Raw genomic sequence first — 12,723 nt, forward strand, 5'->3', positions numbered from 1 at the left:
CCCATGTCCGACAAATCAGGATGGAGGACCAACAGTCTAAGTGGCAGAGACTGAGAGAAGTTATTACCTTCTCCGAATAAGATCTGTAGGGGGTCCAGGCCCCCTATGATGATGCTTTGGTCATCTTCATGTCCATTGCAAACTTTGAGGTGAAGGGGATCCTTGTAGACAATGACAACTCGGCAAATATATTATATTATGAGGCCTTTGAGAAGATGAAGATACCTACAAATCAGCTTAAGCCAATCAAAGTTCCTTTAGCTAGCTTCAAAGGAGACTTGGTGCAACTAGAGGGAATTATCTTTCTGTCGGTCACAGCAAGTCGAGCACCTCGATAAGTGACTATTATGATGGATTTTCTGGTCGTCTAAATTTTTTCAGCCTATAATGCTATGATTTGGGGACCAACCCTCATTGCGATGAAGGCCATCACCTCCACCTATCATCTAGTCATGAAACTCCTGATCGAGGATGGAATTGGGGAGGTCCAAGAAGACCAAGCAGCAGCCTAACAATGCTATGTGACTTGCCTTAAGGGGAGGAGCAAGGAAGCACTCCCTATTGAAGGTTTTGAATTTTGGTATGAACTGAAAGTGTAGAGGGGGCACCAGTAGAAGACTTGATCCGAATATCCCTGCAAGAAGAGGATGACAACCAAGTGGTGGAAATTTGCTCCTTGCTAGAGCTCGAGCTATGTGGTCAACTTATTCATTTTCTTAGGGCTAATAAAAATGTGTTTGAATTAACAGTGGTAGACATGCCCAAAATTGATACCTTTGTGATGGTCCACAAGCTCAACAATAACTCAACCTACAAGTTTGTTTGGCGGATGAAAGCATTACTCCACCCTAGAGAAGGACCAAGGTATTAATGAGGAGGTCGACAAGCTTCTTCAGTCGGGTTGATCCTAGAAGTTCACTACCTAGATTGGTTGGGCAATGTGGTGAAGAAGGTGAATGGAAAGTTGTAGATCTATATTGATTTCATCGACCTCAATAGCACCTACCCGAAAGACAGCTTGCTGCTCATGAGGATGGATCAATTTGTGGATGCCATCTTGGGACAAGAGCACCTCAGCTTCACAGATGCCTTTTCTAGATACAACCAAACTAAGATGCATCCGATGGACGAGGAGAAGACGTCCTTCATTACAGAAAGAGGACTTAAATTGTTACAAATTTATGCCCTTCGGTCTGAAAAATGCTGGGGCTACTTATGAATGACTAGTTATCAAAATTTTCAAGGATCAGATTAGCCACAATATGGAGGCATATGTGGACGATATGCTGATGAAGAGTCAGAAGCGCAGACATGGAGGAAACCTTCAGAGTTCTACATTGCTATGAGATGAAGCTCAATCCCAAAAAGTGCACCTTTAGAGTATCCTCTGAAAAATTTTTAGGATTTATGGTGACATGGGGGGGTACATAAGCAAATTCGAAAAAATTCAGGCTTTTTACGAGATGACCCGCCAGAAATAGTGAAGAAGATCCAATGCTGCAAGGGTCAAGTCACTACCCTTAATAGATTTGTCTCGAGATTGGCTGACAAGTGCTTTTCTTTCTTTGAGGCCTGGAAGAACATCAAAAACTTTAAGTGGACCAGAGGTTTCAACAAACCTTTGACAAGCTCAGGAAAGTCCTCAGGTTGCCTCCATTTCTTTCTTGACCAGAACCTAGAGAAGTACTCTACCTCTACTTGGTCATCTCCTAAGTGCCCATCAACTTGGTTACGGTCTAAGAAGGAGAAAGGCTCTTGACTATTAACGAATATATATCCAGACAAAGGCTAATTTACCATGTTAGGCAAGTACTCCATAATGCCGAGGCGAGGTACCAAAGAACCGATAAAATGTCCTATGCGCTTGTTATCTTAGCTTGAGAAATTGAGACCATACTTCCAGGCATACAACATTGTAGTTTTTACTAGACAACCACTATAGTAGATCTTGCAAAAGCCTGAGACATCAGAAAGGTTGGTAAAGTGGTCTGTAGATCTTAGAGAGTTCAATATCCAGTATCATCCCCAACCAACTATCAAAGCCTAAGTTCTTGTGGACTTCCTAGTTGATTTCACTATCCCCGAGGAAAAGAACACAGAACAAGCACCAACCTCAGTCAACAGTCTCCCAAACTAGGCATTATATGTCGATAGATCCTCCAATGCAATAGAAAACATAGATGGATTGATATTGGTAAGCCCAAAGGGTGAATCATTAGGATATGCACTTTGGTTCGGTTTTTCCGCCTCCAGTAATGAGGCTAAATATGAGGCCATGGTGATTCGACTAAAACTTACAAAGAAACTTGAGGTGGTCCAACTCATAGCATAAAATGGCTCCCAACTTGTAGTCAACCAAGTCTGAAGAGACTAGGAGGCTAAGGAGGACAACCATGGTAGTCTGACCTCAAATACTTCGATATTCATCAGATATCGAGGTCCGAGAATAGCAAGGTGGTTTTCTTGTCCAAGTTCGCTAGCTTTGCATCTGTTGATCTCGAACACACCATTTACCCCAAGGTCCTATAGAGCAGAAGTATTGAAGAAGAAAGCAACTCCATAATACAAGCGGATGACAAGTCGAGATGGATAGATCCCTTGGTGAACTACCTTGAAGATGAAGACCTTTCCAAGGATAGAAAAGAAGCTAGAAGGATTAGATATCAAGCAATCACATACACTCTCCTTAATAGAAATTTCAACAAAAGATCATATACTTTGCCATACTTGAGGTGCTGCAAGTCAAATGAAGTACAATATGTTCAGTAAGAAATATATGAAGGAGTTTGTGGCAATCACCTAAGAGGCAGAGCACTAGCTTATAAGTGCTGAGGAGGGCAACTATTGGTGTACCTTAAAGGACACTATTAAGTTTATCCAGAAGTGCGATCGATGCTAGAGGTTTTCCAACATCCCACATCAACCTACCATCGAGTTGACACTAATGAGAAATCCATGGCCCTTCGCATAATGAGGGATAGATATCTTAAGTCCTTTCCATTGGCAATAAGATATAGGAAGCAAATCAATTCCCACATCAACCTCCAACTCGAATTACCAAGAACAATGCAAGGATTGTAGATTCGGCATTCTTCAGGTGTTGGTAATTGACAATGGGAAGTAGTTTGATAATGTCCACTTTAGAGATTTCTATGGGGAACTTAGCATTGAGAATTGATTCACCTCAGTCGCCAACCCAAAGGCCACAAGCTGAGGTGACGAACAGAACGATCTTGTGAAGCTTGAAGATCTAGCTGGACAAAGCTATGGGGCTTTAGGCTGACGAGCTCCCAAGCATTCTTTGGGTGTACCACACCACAAGCCAAACTCCCACAGGAGAGACGCCCTTCAACCTTGCTTTTGGGGTAGAATCCATGGTACCTATAGATATCAGGATGCTAACTCATTGGGTGGAATGCTACAACATGCAGCAAAATCAAGAAGACCTAAGAGCTGAGCTTGACCTCATTGAAGAAGTCCGAGAGTGAACTCAAATCCGCATGGTCGCGTACCAGTAGCGAGTTACTATATGTTACAACTTCAGAGTGAATGAACACTTCTTTTGATTTGGAGATCTCATGTTGAGAAGAGCACAACATCCTGGAGAAGGATAAAAAAAGCTAACCCCAAATTGGGAAGGACCCTATAGAATCACTGAGGAAGTGTATTCCAGGATATATTGGTTGGAACACTTGGATGGAAAATTAGTACATTAATTATGGAATTCTAAAAATTTAAGAATATATTATCATTGAAATGCTTTGGCATTAACAAGTTCTATCTACTTCTCATCATTAATAAAAGTGCATTTTTTTTCTATTGCTTGCAGTTCCAAAATTTGCAAAGTGGAGAAAGTCGAGCCAACTTTGCCACCCTTCGGGGTGTGGTGATCGATTAGAAGAACTGGTTGGGCCAACTTTGCCAACCTATAGGGTGTGGGGGTCGAGGATATCTATCTTCCATAGCCACTAATCAGAAAGGCAACATGACTCCCCAAAATAAAGCTCTAATTGGGCCATTTTTGCCACTTTCAGAGATTTGGAGTTCGAGGAGATCCGTCTCCTGCAGTCATCATCCAGAGCGACAGCATGACTGCCAAAGGCTAAAACTATGGTTGGGCCAATGTTGCTGGCCTTAAGGATTTGGGGTCCGAGGGCATCCGACACCCACAGCCACCAACTATAGTGGCAGCAAGACGGCCAAAGTCTATCTCGATCCTCTTTAGCTTTATCATCCAGTGAGCATGACCAAAGACTTGCTTAAAGGTAAACGACTACCACAGTAGCAAAAGACGACTATGGTAGAAAGGGATAGGAATAGATGGTAGAGGTTGGACTATGTGATTAGAATAAAACCTTAGATTTGGTTAGATCAAACCAGCCTTTATAGTTTTGTTTGGAACCCTCCTTGATACTATTATTTTGTAGAACTACAAGAATCTCTTAAAAATTTTGTAACATGATTATGTTGGTTGAGTGTTAATTTTACTTGAATATGTAATTTGTGGATATTTTGGGTATTGGTATGTGGTCAATTCAAGCTTTGAAAAAGAAATTAGTGAGTTTTGAAAATTATGATTATTATCCTGCCTGTATTATTGGACTGCTGCTAGTTTGGTTATTTTTTTTTTTGTTTCACAAATTGTTGCATTACATGCTTATGGAGCTTAACCATTTGTATTTGCGGTGAGTTGTTACATTCCTTGGCACATGCTTAGGTCGGGGGTGCGACAACTATAGTGGTATCGAAGCCTATGTTTTGACCTTTAGGAATAAATCATAGGGTGAGTGTAGGTGGGGTTGCAAGATATGGTAAATATTTCTATATATAACCTTTATGTTTCATATATGTCATCTATCATTGGTTGTTTAAGCATTGAGAAAGTTTTATAATTTGTTGGTATTATTGTTTATGAATATAGGTTAGAATGGCACATCATTCAGGGGAACCCATGTTAAGGATAATTCGTATGCTAGTGGCACTCACTAGTAGGAGGGCGTAGGTGAACCTGACAAGTTTGTCCTGGATGACCCTATGGGGAACAATCAGGAGTAGTTTTGATCTAAGATGCTACAATTGATACAGATGCAGCAACAACAAATCTAGTAGCAGCAATTATAGATTTAGTAGAAAATGCAATAATAACAGAACTAGTGGTAACAAAATCGGTAACCATAGTATACTCCATAGCTGTAGCAGTGATTTAAGGGACATAGTAGTTTTGCTGAGTTTAATAGTGGCTCCACCACCATTTGCAGGGACCACTGTTCCATTTAAGACTAAAGTGGATGATAGAAATGAAAAAGGTCTTCCATGTTCAAAAGTGCTTAGAGGAAGAAATGTTCGGTTTTGCCTCCTATCTCCTACAAGGAGGTGCATATGATTGGAGGCTACTGGAGGAGTGCAGGTGTAGATTAGGTGTTGTCACTTGGAAAATGTTCAAGGAGGCCTTCTATGAGGAATGTTTCCCTAAGAGTGTGCTGATATAGAAGGAGTAAAATTTCACCAAATTGGAGCAGGGGAGCATATCTATGGCCTAGTATGAGACTTAGTTTACCTATTTGGCCAAGTTTGCTCCTTCCTCGGTAGATGATAAGGAGGATCGAATTCAAAATTTTTTATAGGGGCTAAGGCCCCAACATAGATAGCTTGTAAATGCATTTAACTTGGCTACATATGTGGTAGTTATAACCAAAGAACTCTTGATCGGAAGTAACTTAATGATGTTTAGAAGGATAGGAATGTAGTTCAAAGAAGAAGAGACACCAAATAGTAGTATCTCGATTTGGCTAGAATTCTACCGAACAGTTTAAGAGGAGAGAGACTCAACACTCTATTGTTAGTATTTAGCAAAGCTATGGAGATTGGTGCCTTAGATGTGGCAAGAGCCATGAAGATGAGGTTTGTTGTTGGACTAGTGGTGCTTGTTTTGAGTGTAGCTAGCTAGGCCACAATGTGATTACCTATCCCTTTAAGATGGAGAGGCAGCCTACTCAGACATCTTAGACCATTAGGGTGCCTTTTGAATGATGACCAACTCTTGAGGGTTAGAGAAAGCAGGGGATTCAGAAGCCTAGGGTACAAGAGAGGGTCTATGCATTGATGTAGCAGGATGCCCAAGCTTCTAATATGGTGGTGACAAGTATAATTCCAGTCTCACCAACTTAATTATGCATGATCTATCGCGTGAGCCTTTAGATGTTGAATTATGTCTTGTACTCCTATTAAAGATATTTTAATTGCTAATTGTATTCGTAAGCCCTATGTAATCAGAGCAAAAGATATGGAATTGTTGGCACATTTAACAATTTGAAATGCAAGATTTTACTGTTATATTGAGGATGGATTAGTTAGTTGTCTATCATGACTCAATTGATTTTCATGGAAAGAGAACTTCTATATTCTAGGCCAACCATAGTTTAGCTTTGTTAGAAGTAAAGGTGTTGCACCTCTATGAGTAGTATCAGCATTACAGTCTAGGCAAATGCTGAAGAAGGGTCGCAAAGATTATCTAGCTACTATGATATACACTCAACAAGAAGACCTAGCATTGGAGGATATTCCTACTATTTGCTAGTTTCTAGATGTTTTTCCCAAGACTTGCTCGGACTTTCATATGACAGGGAGATTGAAGTCTCTATTGAGCTAGTATTCAACACAAGTCTAGTTTCTAAGGCTCTATATCGGATGGCCCTAGCTAAATTGAAAGAGTAGAAGGAGCAATTGCAAGAATTGTTAGATAAGGGCTTTATTAGGCCCAATGTGTCAAAGCTCTAGTGTAATTTGTGAAAGAGAAGGATGAGATCATGAGACTCACCATTGATTATAAGAAGTCAAATAAGGTAAATGTGCAAAACAAATATCCTTTGCTATGGATAAATGATTGATTTGATCAACTACAAGGAGCCCAAGTCTTCTTCAAGATTGACCTAGGGTTAGGCTACCATCAGTTGAAATTCAAGGCAAAACATGTTCCTAAAATAGTTTCTAGGACAAGGTATGGGTAATATGATTTTTTGGTGATGTCATTTGGGCCGCTGAATAATTTACCAGCGGTCTTTATGGATGTGATGAATAGGGTGTTCAAAACCTTCTTAGATTAGATTGTGGTTGTCTTCAATGATGATATCTAAATTTCAAAAGTAAAGAAGAGCATGAAGAGCAATTAAGATGGGCGAATAAGGAAGTCATATGCAATGTCGATGAAGTGTGAGTTTTGACTGGACAATGTGGCATTTCTTAGGCATGTGGTATCAAAATAAGGTATTTTTGTGATCTAAAAAAAGAGGAAGAAATTATAAATGGATTTAGCCAACAAATATTTTTGATGTCCGTAGCATTCTAAGACTGGCTTGTTCTTCTAGAAGATAGTGGTGTGTAGTGGCAGAAGTCCTTGAAGGTCAAGACACATGGATATATATTGCTCTTTATTCTCCATTCGACCCACACTTTTCACGGTAGCCTGATATAGGTGGCATGCCTGTGCAGTATCCAAGCCTTACTTGGTCAAGTTTCATGGGCTACACTCTACCTCGATCCATCGAGATTTCTAGGGATCTTGAGTTTCCTAGCTCACTTAGATGGGGTAAAAAAGGCAACAACAGGCTTTCTGGTATGTCTAGTAGGACATTGTGTAGTCCTTGCCACATCATCTTTGGCGGGACCCTGTATAGTCATCGTCACACTATTTTTGGTGATACAACTTAATAGATGCTATCATGCCATGGTCAAAGAAAGCCAAAGAAGCAGCTGCAAAGAAAGTGGCTGCTATTCTAAGACCATTTTTGGAGAGATATGTAGCATTTTTGACTTTGATAGAGGGATAGTTTGAAAGACTTGTTTCTACAATTAAACGCCAATATACAAGGCTAGAGTACATTCCAGTGAGTCCTATGGTGAAGACACTTTTACTCATTCCTATGTGATCTAAGAGGATCCTCGGACTAGATGTGGATCATTTTCGTCATAATGAGTAGGGTTGAATAAGATCCATCACATCAAAAAGCCACATAAGCCAAGCTTTCGAAAGTCATAGCTTGATGATACAATATCCAATTAAGATATTTTTTTTTTAAATCAGTTAGTTTTTTTAGATCTACGATGTGATGCTTCACAGACACATGCTCTTTAGGGAGCAGTGCCTCTAGCGATCGAGCTCAAATTTTATCATTTAGGGTTTGAAATGGATCTGTCAAATCAAAAGTTTCTTTTTTGATAAGTCTTTGATCAAACCTATGTATCCATCCGAGAAGAATAAGGTTAAGAGTAATAGAAGGCAAAGTTGATGTAGAAGTCAGGATCTACCTCATGTAGAATTTTAGCTTTTCAACTTTATTTCTACTAGTGATGTCTATTTTGAAAAAGTGAGTCCTATTAAAATTAGGAAGCGACCTGAATTGTATAAGGACAAACCTCATCATTATAAATAGAGGTTGTATGCCTTATTCTTTTTATCATCAATGAAACAAAAGAGGACTTAAGCCTTACTTTCGAAAGTCTTCTATCTTTTTTTATTTTTTTTTGAGAGATTCGAGTTAAATGAGTTGAGAAAAATCATTTTGTTCTCCGATTGGATCACGATGATGGACGAATTGGCTTATTAGCTAGCACGTGAAATTACTATGGTGCATGAGAAACCAGAGTTGGAGACTTCAGTACATTCAGAGGGAGTAGCTGAAGATTATACAATGGAGACCTTAGAATCTACTGATTGAGGTATCATGAAAGTGTCGATCATGAAAAAATACAAAGGATCACTGGTGAAGTTGGCAAATCCTTGCCAACATTAGTTTCTGATTGTTTGTCTAGGAGTAAAAGGCAAAACTATAGTGGTCCTATAATACCGGACATAAGCATTACAGGGCTAGAGGACGACCATATCAAAGAGGATTTCTGAAAGTTTTTGCTGTGGTGCGTGTTTCATATGCCAAGCGGCAATATAATAATGTAAGGACCAATTTGGCCTGGTACCAGACATTACGAATGTTCAAAAACTCTCATGTAAATTATGGATAGTATAGGTCTCGAGGCTATAAGAAATAGGTGTCAGAAGATCGTACTTATACATAATAGGAAGATAGTTGACGGTAGTTACTAAACCATCATGAATGGAGATCGTATGTGAGAAGCAACCATTGGAATGGACAATTATTATAATTGTATGTAGTTGATATGTATTAGCATAAATAAATAGAATTGCACTGTATTAGGATCCTTGGACAATAAATCCAAACAGTTTATTTTTATCTTTACTTTTACTTTAGTTGCTTATCCTAAGAATAGATATAACTTAGCTTTCTACCGTAATCCAGCACTACACTTATATTGTAGGTAGCGCTACACCCTTTCCAACATAGCCTAGCATTATTCCTCTTTCCATTTCTATCTTCTTCAAATGATGGTGTGATGGTGGCGAAAGTTTTTGAAAATCAAAGCATCTGAAACTATGTTGTACTCTATCCTCCATTCAACCCATACCTTTCTTGCTAGCCCAACACTGATGGCATGCCTACACATGCATCTAGGTGTCGTTTAGTCAATCTTGGAGAGCCGCTCTCTACCTTGATCAACCGAGTTCCTTGAGGATCCCAAGTTCTCAAGCTCATTTGCACTAGGATGAAAAAGGTAGCAATACTCGTTTAACTCAAAGGTGGTCAAATTTAAATAGACTTATAACTTTTAAAAGTTGAAGAAAACATTATTATCCACTATTATTCTCACCATACCTTTTGAAAATAAAGGTTTTACTATCTATAATGATGCTTTTAAGAAAGTCTTGGGGTATATTTTGATGTAGCATAATAAGGTAGTGGCTTATACTTCCATGTAGTTGAAATCGTATGAGAAAAACTACCCTACTCATGACTTAGGAGTTGATGATGGTGCTTTTTGCTCTTAAGACTTGGAGGCATTATCCATATGGTAAGTAATGTGAGATAGATACTAATCAAAAGAGTTTGAAGTATATCTTCGTCTAGAAGAAGTTGAACATGATGGTCAGAGCCTTTGAAGGACTATGACTTTTCTATTAATTATCATCTAGGGAAAGCTAATGTGATGGCACATATCTTGAGCAAGAAGTTCTCTAAATGTTTAGCTACTTTGATCATTATTGAGAGGCAAATCTTAGAAGACTTGAAGAGGTTTGCAATCAAGATACAATTGCATAGTTCTGATGTATGGCTAGCTTATCTTAAAGTCCAACCGATATTGATTGAAAAAACTAAGGCAATTCAAAGGTGAGGTTGAGACAGGTGCCCACCAAAATTTTGTTCATGAGGATAGATTTTGGAGATTTGGTACCAAATTATATATATCTAATGATCTAGAATTGAAGAAGGAGATTTTAAATTAGAATTGGATTATAAATAAATAGTTTAGGGATTGGCCTATCGGAGCTTTTAGTATAAAATTATTGTCAGACTTTGTTTCGAGGCTTAGTGACCTCCATTGATTCCTCTATGTTCTTAGAAATAAATTTGAAAAGTTAATTGTAGACTTGGAGTATTTTAGAAATTATGTCTATTTTAATTATTTGTATTATGGGTTATTCGGTCTTAGGGATACTTTTGGAGTAGTTAAACTTGAATGTAGTCTAGACTCATAGGTAAGTAATCTCAACCTAACTAGAGTAATTTTAAAATATAATATATATATATATAATATATTTTGTAATAATTATTATTAAATACTTTGAAAATTGTATAGTCTGCTTTATATATGTGTAAATTGGATCAAGTAGAAAATTATTATGTCATTGATACTTTTAAGCATCCTTGATATTCATGTGTATCCATAATTATGAGTTATTTTTAAAATTACAAGAAATATTTGAATTATTGGAAATCTCTACATGAAACTTTGGATTGTTCATTTTCGAAGGTGTTTGAATTCCTTCTTTGGAAAGCCATGCTTGTATATCAGACATTTGAAATTCCTTGATACTTATGTATAATTGTGTATGTTGTAAATTGTTTGAGCCATATTTATACTAGCAAATAAAATATAATGATATTGGTAAAATAATTGGATTTTGTGTATTAATTTGGACTTCGTCTTTTTCGGACCGCACTAACAAGGGGGTTATATATTGGTATTTGATTGCTCTATTAGCAAGGGTGTTTAGTAGGAGTTAAGTACAATACTTCGGACCTACTCCAATAAGGTTAAATATGGTACAGTGGACCTACTATGCAAAGGGTAAGTGCTGCACTTTAGACCACCCGCAATGGTTAAATGCAGTACTTTGGACCTTGCCACAGAAATAATGTAGCCATAGTTGTTCAGATTGATAAGTCGATAAATTATGTTAGAAAATGATCATAAGATATTTATTGAAAGCGTTGGCATGAGTAACCTTGATTTTGATAATGGCTTCTAAAATGCTCCTTTGAATTATATTTGAAATATTGATTCAAAAAATAACATGTATGATGCTCTTTGGCATTATAAGTATAACTTGGATTATGAAAATATTATATTGTTAAATAAGTTATTTTGTATCATGCATCTATAATTGTTCAAGTTTGTTTGATTATACTTGCCCGATTCTTTTAGTTATAGTTTTGGTTACCTACTATGCTGTTATTTCACTCTTTTGATTTTGTTTTTCTTTTTTATAGAGCTCGAGCCATAGGAGAGAATGGATAGAGATTGGATTGTGAGATTAAAGGAAGGCCCTAGGTCTAGTTGGATCATACCAGCCTTTACAGTTTTATTTGGAGCGCTCCAAGATACTATTGTTTCATAGAACTATATGAACCCCATAAAAACTTTGTTAAGTGATTTTGTTGGTTGAGTTGTAGTTTTACATAAATATGTAATTTGTGTATGTCTTGAGAATTGGCATGTATCTAATTTATGTTTTGAAAAAAAAATTGAGTAAATTCTGAAAATTATGGTTATTATCCTACCTATATTATTGGATTATTGTTAGTTTGATTATATTTATTTTATTTAATAGATTGCGGCCTTACATGCTTATGGAGCCCTGCCCTTCATTTGTGTGGCGGGTAATGGGGTTCCTAGGCATGTGTTTAAGTGGCGCATGATAGATTGAGTTGGTTGATTAGGATTATTACGGATCAGCCAATTTTGCTGCTCTTGCATACCAATAAATAATCCATCTGGCTCCTCTTTTGCGAACTTTAGATAGATAGATGAAGAATGATTTAGCCAAAGGAAAATGAATGAAAAGAAAAACTGAGGATTTGAATTTCTTTTGGCAATAAAGATTTGAACTCTTGAACAAAATTGAATATTTAATCTATGATTTTGACATTACCATTCTCCCTTGCTCAAGTAATAGTGTCTTAGCTCTCTTTGATGTTTAATGTCCAATTATTGCCCAAACTACTAGTTTTATTCGAAATTTCCAATTTACTCTTTTCCCATTAACAACTTAAGAATCAATATTTTTTACTAAGCATAATAAATTAAAGATAGTGTCAGCCAATTCCTTGCATTCGATCATGCTACAAGCCGTTCCTTGGTCTGCATGCTTCTGGCACCATGACAACTTTCTCAAAACAACACAAGCTTAACATGTATCTGCAAAAAAAATTCTATAATACAAACTTCAGCTGTCCACCCATCACCAATCTAAAACCATCAATCGACCCTTAGATTTAATCACACTAAAATCAACATCTGTTGTTTCACACCATTTCCCATCTGCCTTTCTACTGCATGATTCTGATCAATTCTCGCATCTTTTTCTCTTTA

The sequence above is a fragment of the Phoenix dactylifera genome, chromosome 13 (assembly GCF_051530095.1).
Source record: "Phoenix dactylifera cultivar Ajwa chromosome 13, Ajwa_hap1_PhDact_Kaust_v1.1, whole genome shotgun sequence".
NCBI classification, from domain to species: Eukaryota; Viridiplantae; Streptophyta; class Magnoliopsida; order Arecales; family Arecaceae; genus Phoenix; species Phoenix dactylifera.